This window comes from Vidua chalybeata, chromosome 5 (genome assembly GCF_026979565.1).
Source record: "Vidua chalybeata isolate OUT-0048 chromosome 5, bVidCha1 merged haplotype, whole genome shotgun sequence".
In the NCBI taxonomy this organism is placed as follows: domain Eukaryota; kingdom Metazoa; phylum Chordata; class Aves; order Passeriformes; family Viduidae; genus Vidua; species Vidua chalybeata.
The window spans coordinates 72430970-72444633 of record NC_071534.1 but is presented as its reverse complement, the minus strand read 5'-3'; the positions used below and the strand labels follow the sequence as shown (position 1 = coordinate 72444633).

At 55.8% G+C, this 13664-nt stretch overlaps 1 long non-coding RNA gene across 2 annotated transcripts; it reads right to left on the bottom strand.

The window, feature by feature from the left end:
* Positions 1-825: 825 nt before the first annotated feature.
* On the bottom strand, positions 826-2098 carry LOC128788870 (uncharacterized). 2 transcript variants are annotated; one of them, XR_008431230.1, is made up of 3 exons: positions 1916-2098; positions 937-1022; positions 826-852 (listed from the first exon to the last, which is right to left on the bottom strand). It is a non-coding gene; the product is annotated as an uncharacterized LOC128788870 (long non-coding RNA). The 2 variants fall into 2 exon arrangements; XR_008431231.1 differs by having other exon boundaries at positions 827-862.
* Between the last annotated feature and the right edge of the window lie 11566 nt (positions 2099-13664).

Here is a 13664-nt window from a genome sequence, read left to right as displayed (position 1 = left end):
ACAAAAACCTCACAGAAATAACATTTTGAATTCCTACATGAAACATAAGAAAGACGCTTCTAATTAACTACCCGTGGAGAATGAGGTTTCATTGTATTTTTGCGGCTGTTTCTAATACATTTCTGAAGAATTACTGGGTACCTAAAATGGGACTCTTACCTCTCAAAATGTAAAAAGCTGGAGAAACCCGGTACCTTCCTCAGGTCCAAATACCGGTGTGACAGAAGGAATCTCTTTACCCTTATGTACACGTGCTCCTCTGTAAAGAGAAAAGGTTGGCATGGTGGAGGAGGACAGCGCTCCCAATCCACAAGCACGGACGACAATTCCTGGAAGCTGCAGTCAGTGAGCGTGCAGCGCTCCGAGCTGGGAGAACAGCCCGGCAACTGCAGAAGGCCTTTGCTCTGAGGCGCATTCCCATTGCTGCCCACCCTCCCCTTCTCTTGCCAGGAGGAAAAGCTCAGGCAAGAGCGCACGAGCACAGAGCAGGTGAGGGGATCGACACTCCCCAGGGCTCTGTTTTCACCCCAGCAGTGACACACGCAGCACGTCCCAGTACCTGGCTTCAGGATCTGCTGTGCCACACGAGCAGCGCAGAGGGTGAGGGAGAAGGCGAACCTGAGGCTTGGCTGCCTGATTCGTTCTGCACGGCATCCAAGAGATACGGCAACGGCAAGGGCCCAGGGAGAGAAGCCTGAAGCACAGCCCAATGAACACAGCGGGAGCAGGAAGACATCGATCAGCTTCCGGGACATTTCACGGGTCACACAGGTAGGAGCCCCAATTCAGCAAACCTGAGGCTTTGGCGACGTCAGGATCAAAACACCGGAAACCTGTGAGAAAGAAACCGAACTGCAGCCGGCTAAAAGCCGTCCCTGCCTCAAACTCCTTCAAACAACTTGCTCACGAGGAGGCAGGGATTGATTCAATACTCACCAGCCCATCTGGCCAAGGTCAGAGCTCTGTGCCCACCCAGGACACGGCAGCCAGCAGGGACCCTTCTCCCACTCTCCAGCACGGACCTGTGAAGCCAGGGAGAAGTTTACAGAACAGAAGCAGCCAGAAGATGCTCTCTACTTCCATACGCTCTCTGATCGATCACTCCCAAGGAAAGTCCCCACGGATCGGAAGCAACCACCTCTCATTTCTCCTCCGCAATCATCACTGCCTTGCCTTTCTGTGCGTTTCCTCCCGTGCCCGTCCCCAGAGCACATTAAGTCCATCTTTTGTTCCCAACCGCAGCTCTCCAGCACAAATGCCACTCCTCACACACACAAAGCAAACGGTCATCTGCTTCAGCTTTTGGCTTAGAAAGTAAGAACCTCAGCGCGTCCGGCTACGTGATTAAAACACAGAGACGCACGGGTGGACATAGATGGAAAGCTTTTCAGGAGAGAAAAGAGCTGATTCGCTAGCACACTTCCATACAGCTTCAGAAAAATCAGAATCCATAGCAACTCCTAAGACCCCTGCTGAGGAACCCAGCCCTCCTGGGGACACCCAATGCAGCAGCTACGGGAAAAGCATGGGAAAAGCCAAACTTGGGGTGAAAAAAAGATGACATCAATACAGCAGCCTGTAAAAAGCCTTCACCCAGCAACAGTGGGAACCAGTCCCATTTGCTCCGTCCCTGCTTTTTGGGATGACACAAACAGGAAATGAAAACACGTGAAACACAAGGCACGCCTATAGGGTGTACCAGGTGCTCCTTTTGGCAGCGTGGATGACAAAGGTCTCTCTGCGCACTTACAGGCAGCCCGGTTTGCAATCCATCCTTAGCCCAAGCCTTCCTCGCCTCCCATTCGCCAGCGCTCTGCTCTGGCCTTTGGAGCGCTGGCCCCGTCCTCCCGCAGCAGCACGGCACCGGAACACAGCGAGGCAAAGCGTGCCGGAGCCGCCCGTGCTGTCAGCGTACCTGTCAGCTGCCGGCGGTGGGCAACTCCGGCCCTGCGGGCAAGGGGGAGACGGCTCGGGCACCTCCAGCGGCTGCTCTGCCCCGATGCTTTCGCGTTCTCCTGCATTTCCCTGCAGCGGAGGGGGTCCGGGACGGGGGCGGATCGTGTCAGAGTGGAGACGGCGGGGAAGCACGGGGAGGCGGCGGGGAACGCGGACGGGACGCGGCGGGGGGGACGGCTCGCTTGACCTTCCAAAGATGGCGGCAGGAGGGGCGGGGAAAGCCGGGCCCCGCTCCGCCGCCTGCGCGCCGCCCCGGCGGCATTTCCGGCACGCGGTCGCTTCCAGCGTCTAGAGAGGGACGCGCGCGGGGATCGGGAAAGGGGAGTGCAGCCTGTTCCGACGCCGCTCGCCCCCGCCCGCCGCCCCCGGCCCGTGAGCGCTGCGACCGCGCCTCCGCCGCCCGCCGAAAGCGGCCCCGCCGGGCCGCCCTCGCCGCTGCCGTTCTTCTCGGTCATCGGGTCCCTTTGCTCTCCCGAATCTCCTTCACCCTCCCCTCTATTTACAGACACCGCCCCGCTTGCCGCTCGCTCCCTCCCGCGCCTCGCCCTTCCCACGCTCGGCAGCCGTCCTTCCCCCCTCAGCCGGCACCCAGCGGCGAGGGGCGGGCGCTGGCTGGGGGGGGCTGCAGTACCGCTCTCTGTCCACAAGGCGGCAGCACCGCCGCCGGCCACAGCCGGGGGCTGCCGCTCGCCCGGAGGGAAGGGAGGCAGAAAAGAACAGGGGCGATCCCCTTGGAAAAATCCTGAAAAATAAATGGCCCAAAAACCACCCGCACACAAACTAAAACACACTGCCTCTAACCCAATAAACCCCTCCAAAATCCTTTTCTTTTAAACTCTCTAGAACTATCTTCATATTTATACTTTTCACATTCCCATTTTACATGTATATTGATGCATGATGTTATTTCGATTCTATATTAAATATCTTCTTCCTATGACTTCTATTTATTTATATTTTATCTTTTTATATATCCAGATATATTAATATACATTTCTATATTTCTATTGCAAAAATAGTTCTGTTCTTTAAATAAAAGCCCTGCCTGTAACCAAATTCTAGCTCTATGATATTAATATTAACGATCTCTTATTTAAAAGAAAATGCTGCCTGAAACCCACCCGCCCGCGGCGCAAGTGCGGCAACAGCCCGTGTCCGCAGTACTGGCAAGGCCGCGGAAATCCCGGCGGGGCGGCCCTGCGTGGCGCGCGGGCAGTGCAGCACGCGGACCACGATTTCCCGCGCTTTTTTTTTTTTTTTTTTTTTTTTTTTTTCTATCCGCCATATGAGAAGGTCAAGAGTGTCCCGGCCGCCGCGACACTTTCAAGATGGCGGCCCGCGTGAGGCCCTCGGAAGGGAGAGGCGTTTTTGCCGATGCCTGTCGGCGCCCGCTCAAAACCTGACCGCCCGCGCAGCCGCTGAGCTCACAGTCCGTGGCCACGACACGGGAAAAAAGCGAAAAAAATCCCGCGGGGCGGCGCCGGCGTCAGGGTGCCGTGCAGGCAGTGCAGTAGACAGACCGAGGTCCTCCTTTTTCCCGCCTTTTTTGCCGCCATATTGGGAAGGTCAAGCGATGTCCGCGACAACCCACTCCCAAGGTGGCGGCCGCGGGAGGACCTCGGGCGAGGGCTGCAGTACTGCACTCTGGCCACAAGGCGGCGGCACTGCCGCCCGCCCTGGGGTGCACAGGGAAGGCCTCAAAGCAGAACAGGCCGACCCCCCAAAACATCCTCAGCAATAAATGTTTCTTTTCCATTTTCACTCACGATCCCAGCCCCGCAGTCCATTTCCCAGGCCCACAGTGATTTTGGCTCCAGCCCTAGAGGTACCATCAGAGACCAAGGCAATATCACTGCATCACCAGCTTTTTCAGGCACACAGTTAGAGCCCCGATTTCCACACTACACATCCTGTTCTAGTTTCAGTCCCAACAGCCAGCGCCCCAGCATCGCTGTCACAGGCCTACAATAATTTCAGTGCACAAAGCCCACAGTCTCTGCGTCAGCCATTTGGTTCCTATGCCCTGTGCAGTCCCTTTCCCAGCCCTGCGGTGATTACAGCTCCAGCCCTACAAATCCCCTTTCCCAGCCCCAGTGATTTCAGCTCTTGACCCACAAGCTTTATTTCTCTGCCAGCTCTCTTCTGCCAGCTCCAGCTGCGCGCTTCTCCAGCTTCAAAGGGCAGCATCTTGGTCTTGCCTCCAGCTCTGCAGCAGTTCAGCTCCTGCCCGGCGGTTCCTAAGCCCATCCCACCACCAATGTCCCAGCCCCGCAGCGATTTCAGCTCCCTCCCAACAGTGCACAGTCACTATGCCAGTCCCTGCACCATTTCACCTCGAGGCCCCCAGCCCAGTTCGCAGGAATACTGTTTCTTTTCCATTTTCACTCACGATCCCAGCCCCGCAGTCCATTTCCCAGGCCCACAGTGATTTTGGCTCCAGCCCTAGAGGTACCATCAGAGACCAAGGCAATATCACTGCATCACCAGCTTTTTCAGGCACACAGTTAGAGCCCCGATTTCCACACTACACATCCTGTTCTAGTTTCAGTCCCAACAGCCAGCGCCCCAGCATCGCTGTCACAGGCCTACAATAATTTCAGTGCACAAAGCCCACAGTCTCTGCGTCAGCCATTTGGTTCCTATGCCCTGTGCAGTCCCTTTCCCAGCCCTGCGGTGATTACAGCTCCAGCCCTACAAATCCCCTTTCCCAGCCCCAGTGATTTCAGCTCTTGACCCACAAGCTTTATTTCTCTGCCAGCTCTCTTCTTCCAGCTCCAGCTGCGCGCTTCTCCAGCTTCAAAGGGCAGCATCTTGGTCTTGCCTCCAGCTCTGCAGCAGTTCAGCTCCTGCCCGGCGGTCCCTAAGCCCATCCCACCACCAATATCCCAGCCCCGCAGCGATTTCAGCTCCCTCCCAACAGTGCACAGTCACTATGCCAGTCCCTGCACCATTTCACCTCGAGGCCCCCAGCCCAGTTCGCAGGAATACTGTTTCTTTTCCATTTTCACTCACGATCCCAGCCCCGCAGTCCATTTCCCAGGCCCACAGTGATTTTGGCTCCAGCCCTAGAGGTACCATCAGAGACCAAGGCAATATCACTGCATCACCAGCTTTTTCAGGCACACAGTTAGAGCCCCGATTTCCACACTACACATCCTGTTCTAGTTTCAGTCCCAACAGCCAGCGCCCCAGCATCGCTGTCACAGGCCTACAATAATTTCAGTGCACAAAGCCCACAGTCTCTGCGTCAGCCATTTGGTTCCTATGCCCTGTGCAGTCCCTTTCCCAGCCCTGCGGTGATTACAGCTCCAGCCCTACAAATCCCCTTTCCCAGCCCCAGTGATTTCAGCTCTTGACCCACAAGCTTTATTTCTCTGCCAGCTCTCTTCTTCCAGCTCCAGCTGCGCGCTTCTCCAGCTTCAAAGGGCAGCATCTTGGTCTTGCCTCCAGCTCTGCAGCAGTTCAGCTCCTGCCCGGCGGTCCCTAAGCCCATCCCACCACCAATATCCCAGCCCCGCAGCGATTTCAGCTCCCTCCCAACAGTGCACAGTCACTATGCCAGTCCCTGCACCATTTCACCTCGAGGCCCCCAGCCCAGTTCGCAGGAATACTGTTTCTTTTCCATTTTCACTCACGATCCCAGCCCCGCAGTCCATTTCCCAGGCCCACAGTGATTTTGGCTCCAGCCCTAGAGGTACCATCAGAGACCAAGGCAATATCACTGCATCACCAGCTTTTTCAGGCACACAGTTAGAGCCCCGATTTCCACACTACACATCCTGTTCTAGTTTCAGTCCCAACAGCCAGCGCCCCAGCATCGCTGTCACAGGCCTACAATAATTTCAGTGCACAAAGCCCACAGTCTCTGCGTCAGCCATTTGGTTCCTATGCCCTGTGCAGTCCCTTTCCCAGCCCTGCGGTGATTACAGCTCCAGCCCTACAAATCCCCTTTCCCAGCCCCAGTGATTTCAGCTCTTGACCCACAAGCTTTATTTCTCTGCCAGCTCTCTTCTTCCAGCTCCAGCTGCGCGCTTCTCCAGCTTCAAAGGGCAGCATCTTGGTCTTGCCTCCAGCTCTGCAGCAGTTCAGCTCCTGCCCGGCGGTCCCTAAGCCCATCCCACCACCAATATCCCAGCCCCGCAGCGATTTCAGCTCCCTCCCAACAGTGCACAGTCACTATGCCAGTCCCTGCACCATTTCACCTCGAGGCCCCCAGCCCAGTTCGCAGGAATACTGTTTCTTTTCCATTTTCACTCACGATCCCAGCCCCGCAGTCCATTTCCCAGGCCCACAGTGATTTTGGCTCCAGCCCTAGAGGTACCATCAGAGACCAAGGCAATATCACTGCATCACCAGCTTTTTCAGGCACACAGTTAGAGCCCCGATTTCCACACTACACATCCTGTTCTAGTTTCAGTCCCAACAGCCAGCGCCCCAGCATCGCTGTCACAGGCCTACAATAATTTCAGTGCACAAAGCCCACAGTCTCTGCGTCAGCCATTTGGTTCCTATGCCCTGTGCAGTCCCTTTCCCAGCCCTGCGGTGATTACAGCTCCAGCCCTACAAATCCCCTTTCCCAGCCCCAGTGATTTCAGCTCTTGACCCACAAGCTTTATTTCTCTGCCAGCTCTCTTCTTCCAGCTCCAGCTGCGCGCTTCTCCAGCTTCAAAGGGCAGCATCTTGGTCTTGCCTCCAGCTCTGCAGCAGTTCAGCTCCTGCCCGGCGGTCCCTAAGCCCATCCCACCACCAATATCCCAGCCCCGCAGCGATTTCAGCTCCCTCCCAACAGTGCACAGTCACTATGCCAGTCCCTGCACCATTTCACCTCGAGGCCCCCAGCCCAGTTCGCAGGAATACTGTTTCTTTTCCATTTTCACTCACGATCCCAGCCCCGCAGTCCATTTCCCAGGCCCACAGTGATTTTGGCTCCAGCCCTAGAGGTACCATCAGAGACCAAGGCAATATCACTGCATCACCAGCTTTTTCAGGCACACAGTTAGAGCCCCGATTTCCACACTACACATCCTGTTCTAGTTTCAGTCCCAACAGCCAGCGCCCCAGCATCGCTGTCACAGGCCTACAATAATTTCAGTGCACAAAGCCCACAGTCTCTGCGTCAGCCATTTGGTTCCTATGCCCTGTGCAGTCCCTTTCCCAGCCCTGCGGTGATTACAGCTCCAGCCCTACAAATCCCCTTTCCCAGCCCCAGTGATTTCAGCTCTTGACCCACAAGCTTTATTTCTCTGCCAGCTCTCTTCTTCCAGCTCCAGCTGCGCGCTTCTCCAGCTTCAAAGGGCAGCATCTTGGTCTTGCCTCCAGCTCTGCAGCAGTTCAGCTCCTGCCCGGCGGTCCCTAAGCCCATCCCACCACCAATATCCCAGCCCCGCAGCGATTTCAGCTCCCTCCCAACAGTGCACAGTCACTATGCCAGTCCCTGCACCATTTCACCTCGAGGCCCCCAGCCCAGTTCGCAGGAATACTGTTTCTTTTCCATTTTCACTCACGATCCCAGCCCCGCAGTCCATTTCCCAGGCCCACAGTGATTTTGGCTCCAGCCCTAGAGGTACCATCAGAGACCAAGGCAATATCACTGCATCACCAGCTTTTTCAGGCACACAGTTAGAGCCCCGATTTCCACACTACACATCCTGTTCTAGTTTCAGTCCCAACAGCCAGCGCCCCAGCATCGCTGTCACAGGCCTACAATAATTTCAGTGCACAAAGCCCACAGTCTCTGCGTCAGCCATTTGGTTCCTATGCCCTGTGCAGTCCCTTTCCCAGCCCTGCGGTGATTACAGCTCCAGCCCTACAAATCCCCTTTCCCAGCCCCAGTGATTTCAGCTCTTGACCCACAAGCTTTATTTCTCTGCCAGCTCTCTTCTTCCAGCTCCAGCTGCGCGCTTCTCCAGCTTCAAAGGGCAGCATCTTGGTCTTGCCTCCAGCTCTGCAGCAGTTCAGCTCCTGCCCGGCGGTCCCTAAGCCCATCCCACCACCAATATCCCAGCCCCGCAGCGATTTCAGCTCCCTCCCAACAGTGCACAGTCACTATGCCAGTCCCTGCACCATTTCACCTCGAGGCCCCCAGCCCAGTTCGCAGGAATACTGTTTCTTTTCCATTTTCACTCACGATCCCAGCCCCGCAGTCCATTTCCCAGGCCCACAGTGATTTTGGCTCCAGCCCTAGAGGTACCATCAGAGACCAAGGCAATATCACTGCATCACCAGCTTTTTCAGGCACACAGTTAGAGCCCCGATTTCCACACTACACATCCTGTTCTAGTTTCAGTCCCAACAGCCAGCGCCCCAGCATCGCTGTCACAGGCCTACAATAATTTCAGTGCACAAAGCCCACAGTCTCTGCGTCAGCCATTTGGTTCCTATGCCCTGTGCAGTCCCTTTCCCAGCCCTGCGGTGATTACAGCTCCAGCCCTACAAATCCCCTTTCCCAGCCCCAGTGATTTCAGCTCTTGACCCACAAGCTTTATTTCTCTGCCAGCTCTCTTCTTCCAGCTCCAGCTGCGCGCTTCTCCAGCTTCAAAGGGCAGCATCTTGGTCTTGCCTCCAGCTCTGCAGCAGTTCAGCTCCTGCCCGGCGGTCCCTAAGCCCATCCCACCACCAATATCCCAGCCCCGCAGCGATTTCAGCTCCCTCCCAACAGTGCACAGTCACTATGCCAGTCCCTGCACCATTTCACCTCGAGGCCCCCAGCCCAGTTCGCAGGAATACTGTTTCTTTTCCATTTTCACTCACGATCCCAGCCCCGCAGTCCATTTCCCAGGCCCACAGTGATTTTGGCTCCAGCCCTAGAGGTACCATCAGAGACCAAGGCAATATCACTGCATCACCAGCTTTTTCAGGCACACAGTTAGAGCCCCGATTTCCACACTACACATCCTGTTCTAGTTTCAGTCCCAACAGCCAGCGCCCCAGCATCGCTGTCACAGGCCTACAATAATTTCAGTGCACAAAGCCCACAGTCTCTGCGTCAGCCATTTGGTTCCTATGCCCTGTGCAGTCCCTTTCCCAGCCCTGCGGTGATTACAGCTCCAGCCCTACAAATCCCCTTTCCCAGCCCCAGTGATTTCAGCTCTTGACCCACAAGCTTTATTTCTCTGCCAGCTCTCTTCTTCCAGCTCCAGCTGCGCGCTTCTCCAGCTTCAAAGGGCAGCATCTTGGTCTTGCCTCCAGCTCTGCAGCAGTTCAGCTCCTGCCCGGCGGTCCCTAAGCCCATCCCACCACCAATATCCCAGCCCCGCAGCGATTTCAGCTCCCTCCCAACAGTGCACAGTCACTATGCCAGTCCCTGCACCATTTCACCTCGAGGCCCCCAGCCCAGTTCGCAGGAATACTGTTTCTTTTCCATTTTCACTCACGATCCCAGCCCCGCAGTCCATTTCCCAGGCCCACAGTGATTTTGGCTCCAGCCCTAGAGGTACCATCAGAGACCAAGGCAATATCACTGCATCACCAGCTTTTTCAGGCACACAGTTAGAGCCCCGATTTCCACACTACACATCCTGTTCTAGTTTCAGTCCCAACAGCCAGCGCCCCAGCATCGCTGTCACAGGCCTACAATAATTTCAGTGCACAAAGCCCACAGTCTCTGCGTCAGCCATTTGGTTCCTATGCCCTGTGCAGTCCCTTTCCCAGCCCTGCGGTGATTACAGCTCCAGCCCTACAAATCCCCTTTCCCAGCCCCAGTGATTTCAGCTCTTGACCCACAAGCTTTATTTCTCTGCCAGCTCTCTTCTTCCAGCTCCAGCTGCGCGCTTCTCCAGCTTCAAAGGGCAGCATCTTGGTCTTGCCTCCAGCTCTGCAGCAGTTCAGCTCCTGCCCGGCGGTCCCTAAGCCCATCCCACCACCAATATCCCAGCCCCGCAGCGATTTCAGCTCCCTCCCAACAGTGCACAGTCACTATGCCAGTCCCTGCACCATTTCACCTCGAGGCCCCCAGCCCAGTTCGCAGGAATACTGTTTCTTTTCCATTTTCACTCACGATCCCAGCCCCGCAGTCCATTTCCCAGGCCCACAGTGATTTTGGCTCCAGCCCTAGAGGTACCATCAGAGACCAAGGCAATATCACTGCATCACCAGCTTTTTCAGGCACACAGTTAGAGCCCCGATTTCCACACTACACATCCTGTTCTAGTTTCAGTCCCAACAGCCAGCGCCCCAGCATCGCTGTCACAGGCCTACAATAATTTCAGTGCACAAAGCCCACAGTCTCTGCGTCAGCCATTTGGTTCCTATGCCCTGTGCAGTCCCTTTCCCAGCCCTGCGGTGATTACAGCTCCAGCCCTACAAATCCCCTTTCCCAGCCCCAGTGATTTCAGCTCTTGACCCACAAGCTTTATTTCTCTGCCAGCTCTCTTCTTCCAGCTCCAGCTGCGCGCTTCTCCAGCTTCAAAGGGCAGCATCTTGGTCTTGTCTTGCCTCCAGCTCTGCAGCAGTTCAGCTCCTGCCCGGCGGTCCCTAAGCCCATCCCACCACCAATATCCCAGCCCCGCAGCGATTTCAGCTCCCTCCCAACAGTGCACAGTCACTATGCCAGTCCCTGCACCATTTCACCTCGAGGCCCCCAGCCCAGTTCGCAGGAATACTGTTTCTTTTCCATTTTCACTCACGATCCCAGCCCCGCAGTCCATTTCCCAGGCCCACAGTGATTTTGGCTCCAGCCCTAGAGGTACCATCAGAGACCAAGGCAATATCACTGCATCACCAGCTTTTTCAGGCACACAGTTAGAGCCCCGATTTCCACACTACACATCCTGTTCTAGTTTCAGTCCCAACAGCCAGCGCCCCAGCATCGCTGTCACAGGCCTACAATAATTTCAGTGCACAAAGCCCACAGTCTCTGCGTCAGCCATTTGGTTCCTATGCCCTGTGCAGTCCCTTTCCCAGCCCTGCGGTGATTACAGCTCCAGCCCTACAAATCCCCTTTCCCAGCCCCAGTGATTTCAGCTCTTGACCCACAAGCTTTATTTCTCTGCCAGCTCTCTTCTTCCAGCTCCAGCTGCGCGCTTCTCCAGCTTCAAAGGGCAGCATCTTGGTCTTGCCTCCAGCTCTGCAGCAGTTCAGCTCCTGCCCGGCGGTCCCTAAGCCCATCCCACCACCAATATCCCAGCCCCGCAGCGATTTCAGCTCCCTCCCAACAGTGCACAGTCACTATGCCAGTCCCTGCACCATTTCACCTCGAGGCCCCCAGCCCAGTTCGCAGGAATACTGTTTCTTTTCCATTTTCACTCACGATCCCAGCCCCGCAGTCCATTTCCCAGGCCCACAGTGATTTTGGCTCCAGCCCTAGAGGTACCATCAGAGACCAAGGCAATATCACTGCATCACCAGCTTTTTCAGGCACACAGTTAGAGCCCCGATTTCCACACTACACATCCTGTTCTAGTTTCAGTCCCAACAGCCAGCGCCCCAGCATCGCTGTCACAGGCCTACAATAATTTCAGTGCACAAAGCCCACAGTCTCTGCGTCAGCCATTTGGTTCCTATGCCCTGTGCAGTCCCTTTCCCAGCCCTGCGGTGATTACAGCTCCAGCCCTACAAATCCCCTTTCCCAGCCCCAGTGATTTCAGCTCTTGACCCACAAGCTTTATTTCTCTGCCAGCTCTCTTCTTCCAGCTCCAGCTGCGCGCTTCTCCAGCTTCAAAGGGCAGCATCTTGGTCTTGCCTCCAGCTCTGCAGCAGTTCAGCTCCTGCCCGGCGGTCCCTAAGCCCATCCCACCACCAATATCCCAGCCCCGCAGCGATTTCAGCTCCCTCCCAACAGTGCACAGTCACTATGCCAGTCCCTGCACCATTTCACCTCGAGGCCCCCAGCCCAGTTCGCAGGAATACTGTTTCTTTTCCATTTTCACTCACGATCCCAGCCCCGCAGTCCATTTCCCAGGCCCACAGTGATTTTGGCTCCAGCCCTAGAGGTACCATCAGAGACCAAGGCAATATCACTGCATCACCAGCTTTTTCAGGCACACAGTTAGAGCCCCGATTTCCACACTACACATCCTGTTCTAGTTTCAGTCCCAACAGCCAGCGCCCCAGCATCGCTGTCACAGGCCTACAATAATTTCAGTGCACAAAGCCCACAGTCTCTGCGTCAGCCATTTGGTTCCTATGCCCTGTGCAGTCCCTTTCCCAGCCCTGCGGTGATTACAGCTCCAGCCCTACAAATCCCCTTTCCCAGCCCCAGTGATTTCAGCTCTTGACCCACAAGCTTTATTTCTCTGCCAGCTCTCTTCTTCCAGCTCCAGCTGCGCGCTTCTCCAGCTTCAAAGGGCAGCATCTTGGTCTTGCCTCCAGCTCTGCAGCAGTTCAGCTCCTGCCCGGCGGTCCCTAAGCCCATCCCACCACCAATATCCCAGCCCCGCAGCGATTTCAGCTCCCTCCCAACAGTGCACAGTCACTATGCCAGTCCCTGCACCATTTCACCTCGAGGCCCCCAGCCCAGTTCGCAGGAATACTGTTTCTTTTCCATTTTCACTCACGATCCCAGCCCCGCAGTCCATTTCCCAGGCCCACAGTGATTTTGGCTCCAGCCCTAGAGGTACCATCAGAGACCAAGGCAATATCACTGCATCACCAGCTTTTTCAGGCACACAGTTAGAGCCCCGATTTCCACACTACACATCCTGTTCTAGTTTCAGTCCCAACAGCCAGCGCCCCAGCATCGCTGTCACAGGCCTACAATAATTTCAGTGCACAAAGCCCACAGTCTCTGCGTCAGCCATTTGGTTCCTATGCCCTGTGCAGTCCCTTTCCCAGCCCTGCGGTGATTACAGCTCCAGCCCTACAAATCCCCTTTCCCAGCCCCAGTGATTTCAGCTCTTGACCCACAAGCTTTATTTCTCTGCCAGCTCTCTTCTTCCAGCTCCAGCTGCGCGCTTCTCCAGCTTCAAAGGGCAGCATCTTGGTCTTGCCTCCAGCTCTGCAGCAGTTCAGCTCCTGCCCGGCGGTCCCTAAGCCCATCCCACCACCAATATCCCAGCCCCGCAGCGATTTCAGCTCCCTCCCAACAGTGCACAGTCACTATGCCAGTCCCTGCACCATTTCACCTCGAGGCCCCCAGCCCAGTTCGCAGGAATACTGTTTCTTTTCCATTTTCACTCACGATCCCAGCCCCGCAGTCCATTTCCCAGGCCCACAGTGATTTTGGCTCCAGCCCTAGAGGTACCATCAGAGACCAAGGCAATATCACTGCATCACCAGCTTTTTCAGGCACACAGTTAGAGCCCCGATTTCCACACTACACATCCTGTTCTAGTTTCAGTCCCAACAGCCAGCGCCCCAGCATCGCTGTCACAGGCCTACAATAATTTCAGTGCACAAAGCCCACAGTCTCTGCGTCAGCCATTTGGTTCCTATGCCCTGTGCAGTCCCTTTCCCAGCCCTGCGGTGATTACAGCTCCAGCCCTACAAATCCCCTTTCCCAGCCCCAGTGATTTCAGCTCTTGACCCACAAGCTTTATTTCTCTGCCAGCTCTCTTCTTCCAGCTCCAGCTGCGCGCTTCTCCAGCTTCAAAGGGCAGCATCTTGGTCTTGCCTCCAGCTCTGCAGCAGTTCAGCTCCTGCCCGGCGGTCCCTAAGCCCATCCCACCACCAATATCCCAGCCCCGCAGCGATTTCAGCTCCCTCCCAACAGTGCACAGTCACTATGCCAGTCCCTGCACCATTTCACCTCGAGGCCCCCAGCCCAGTTCGCA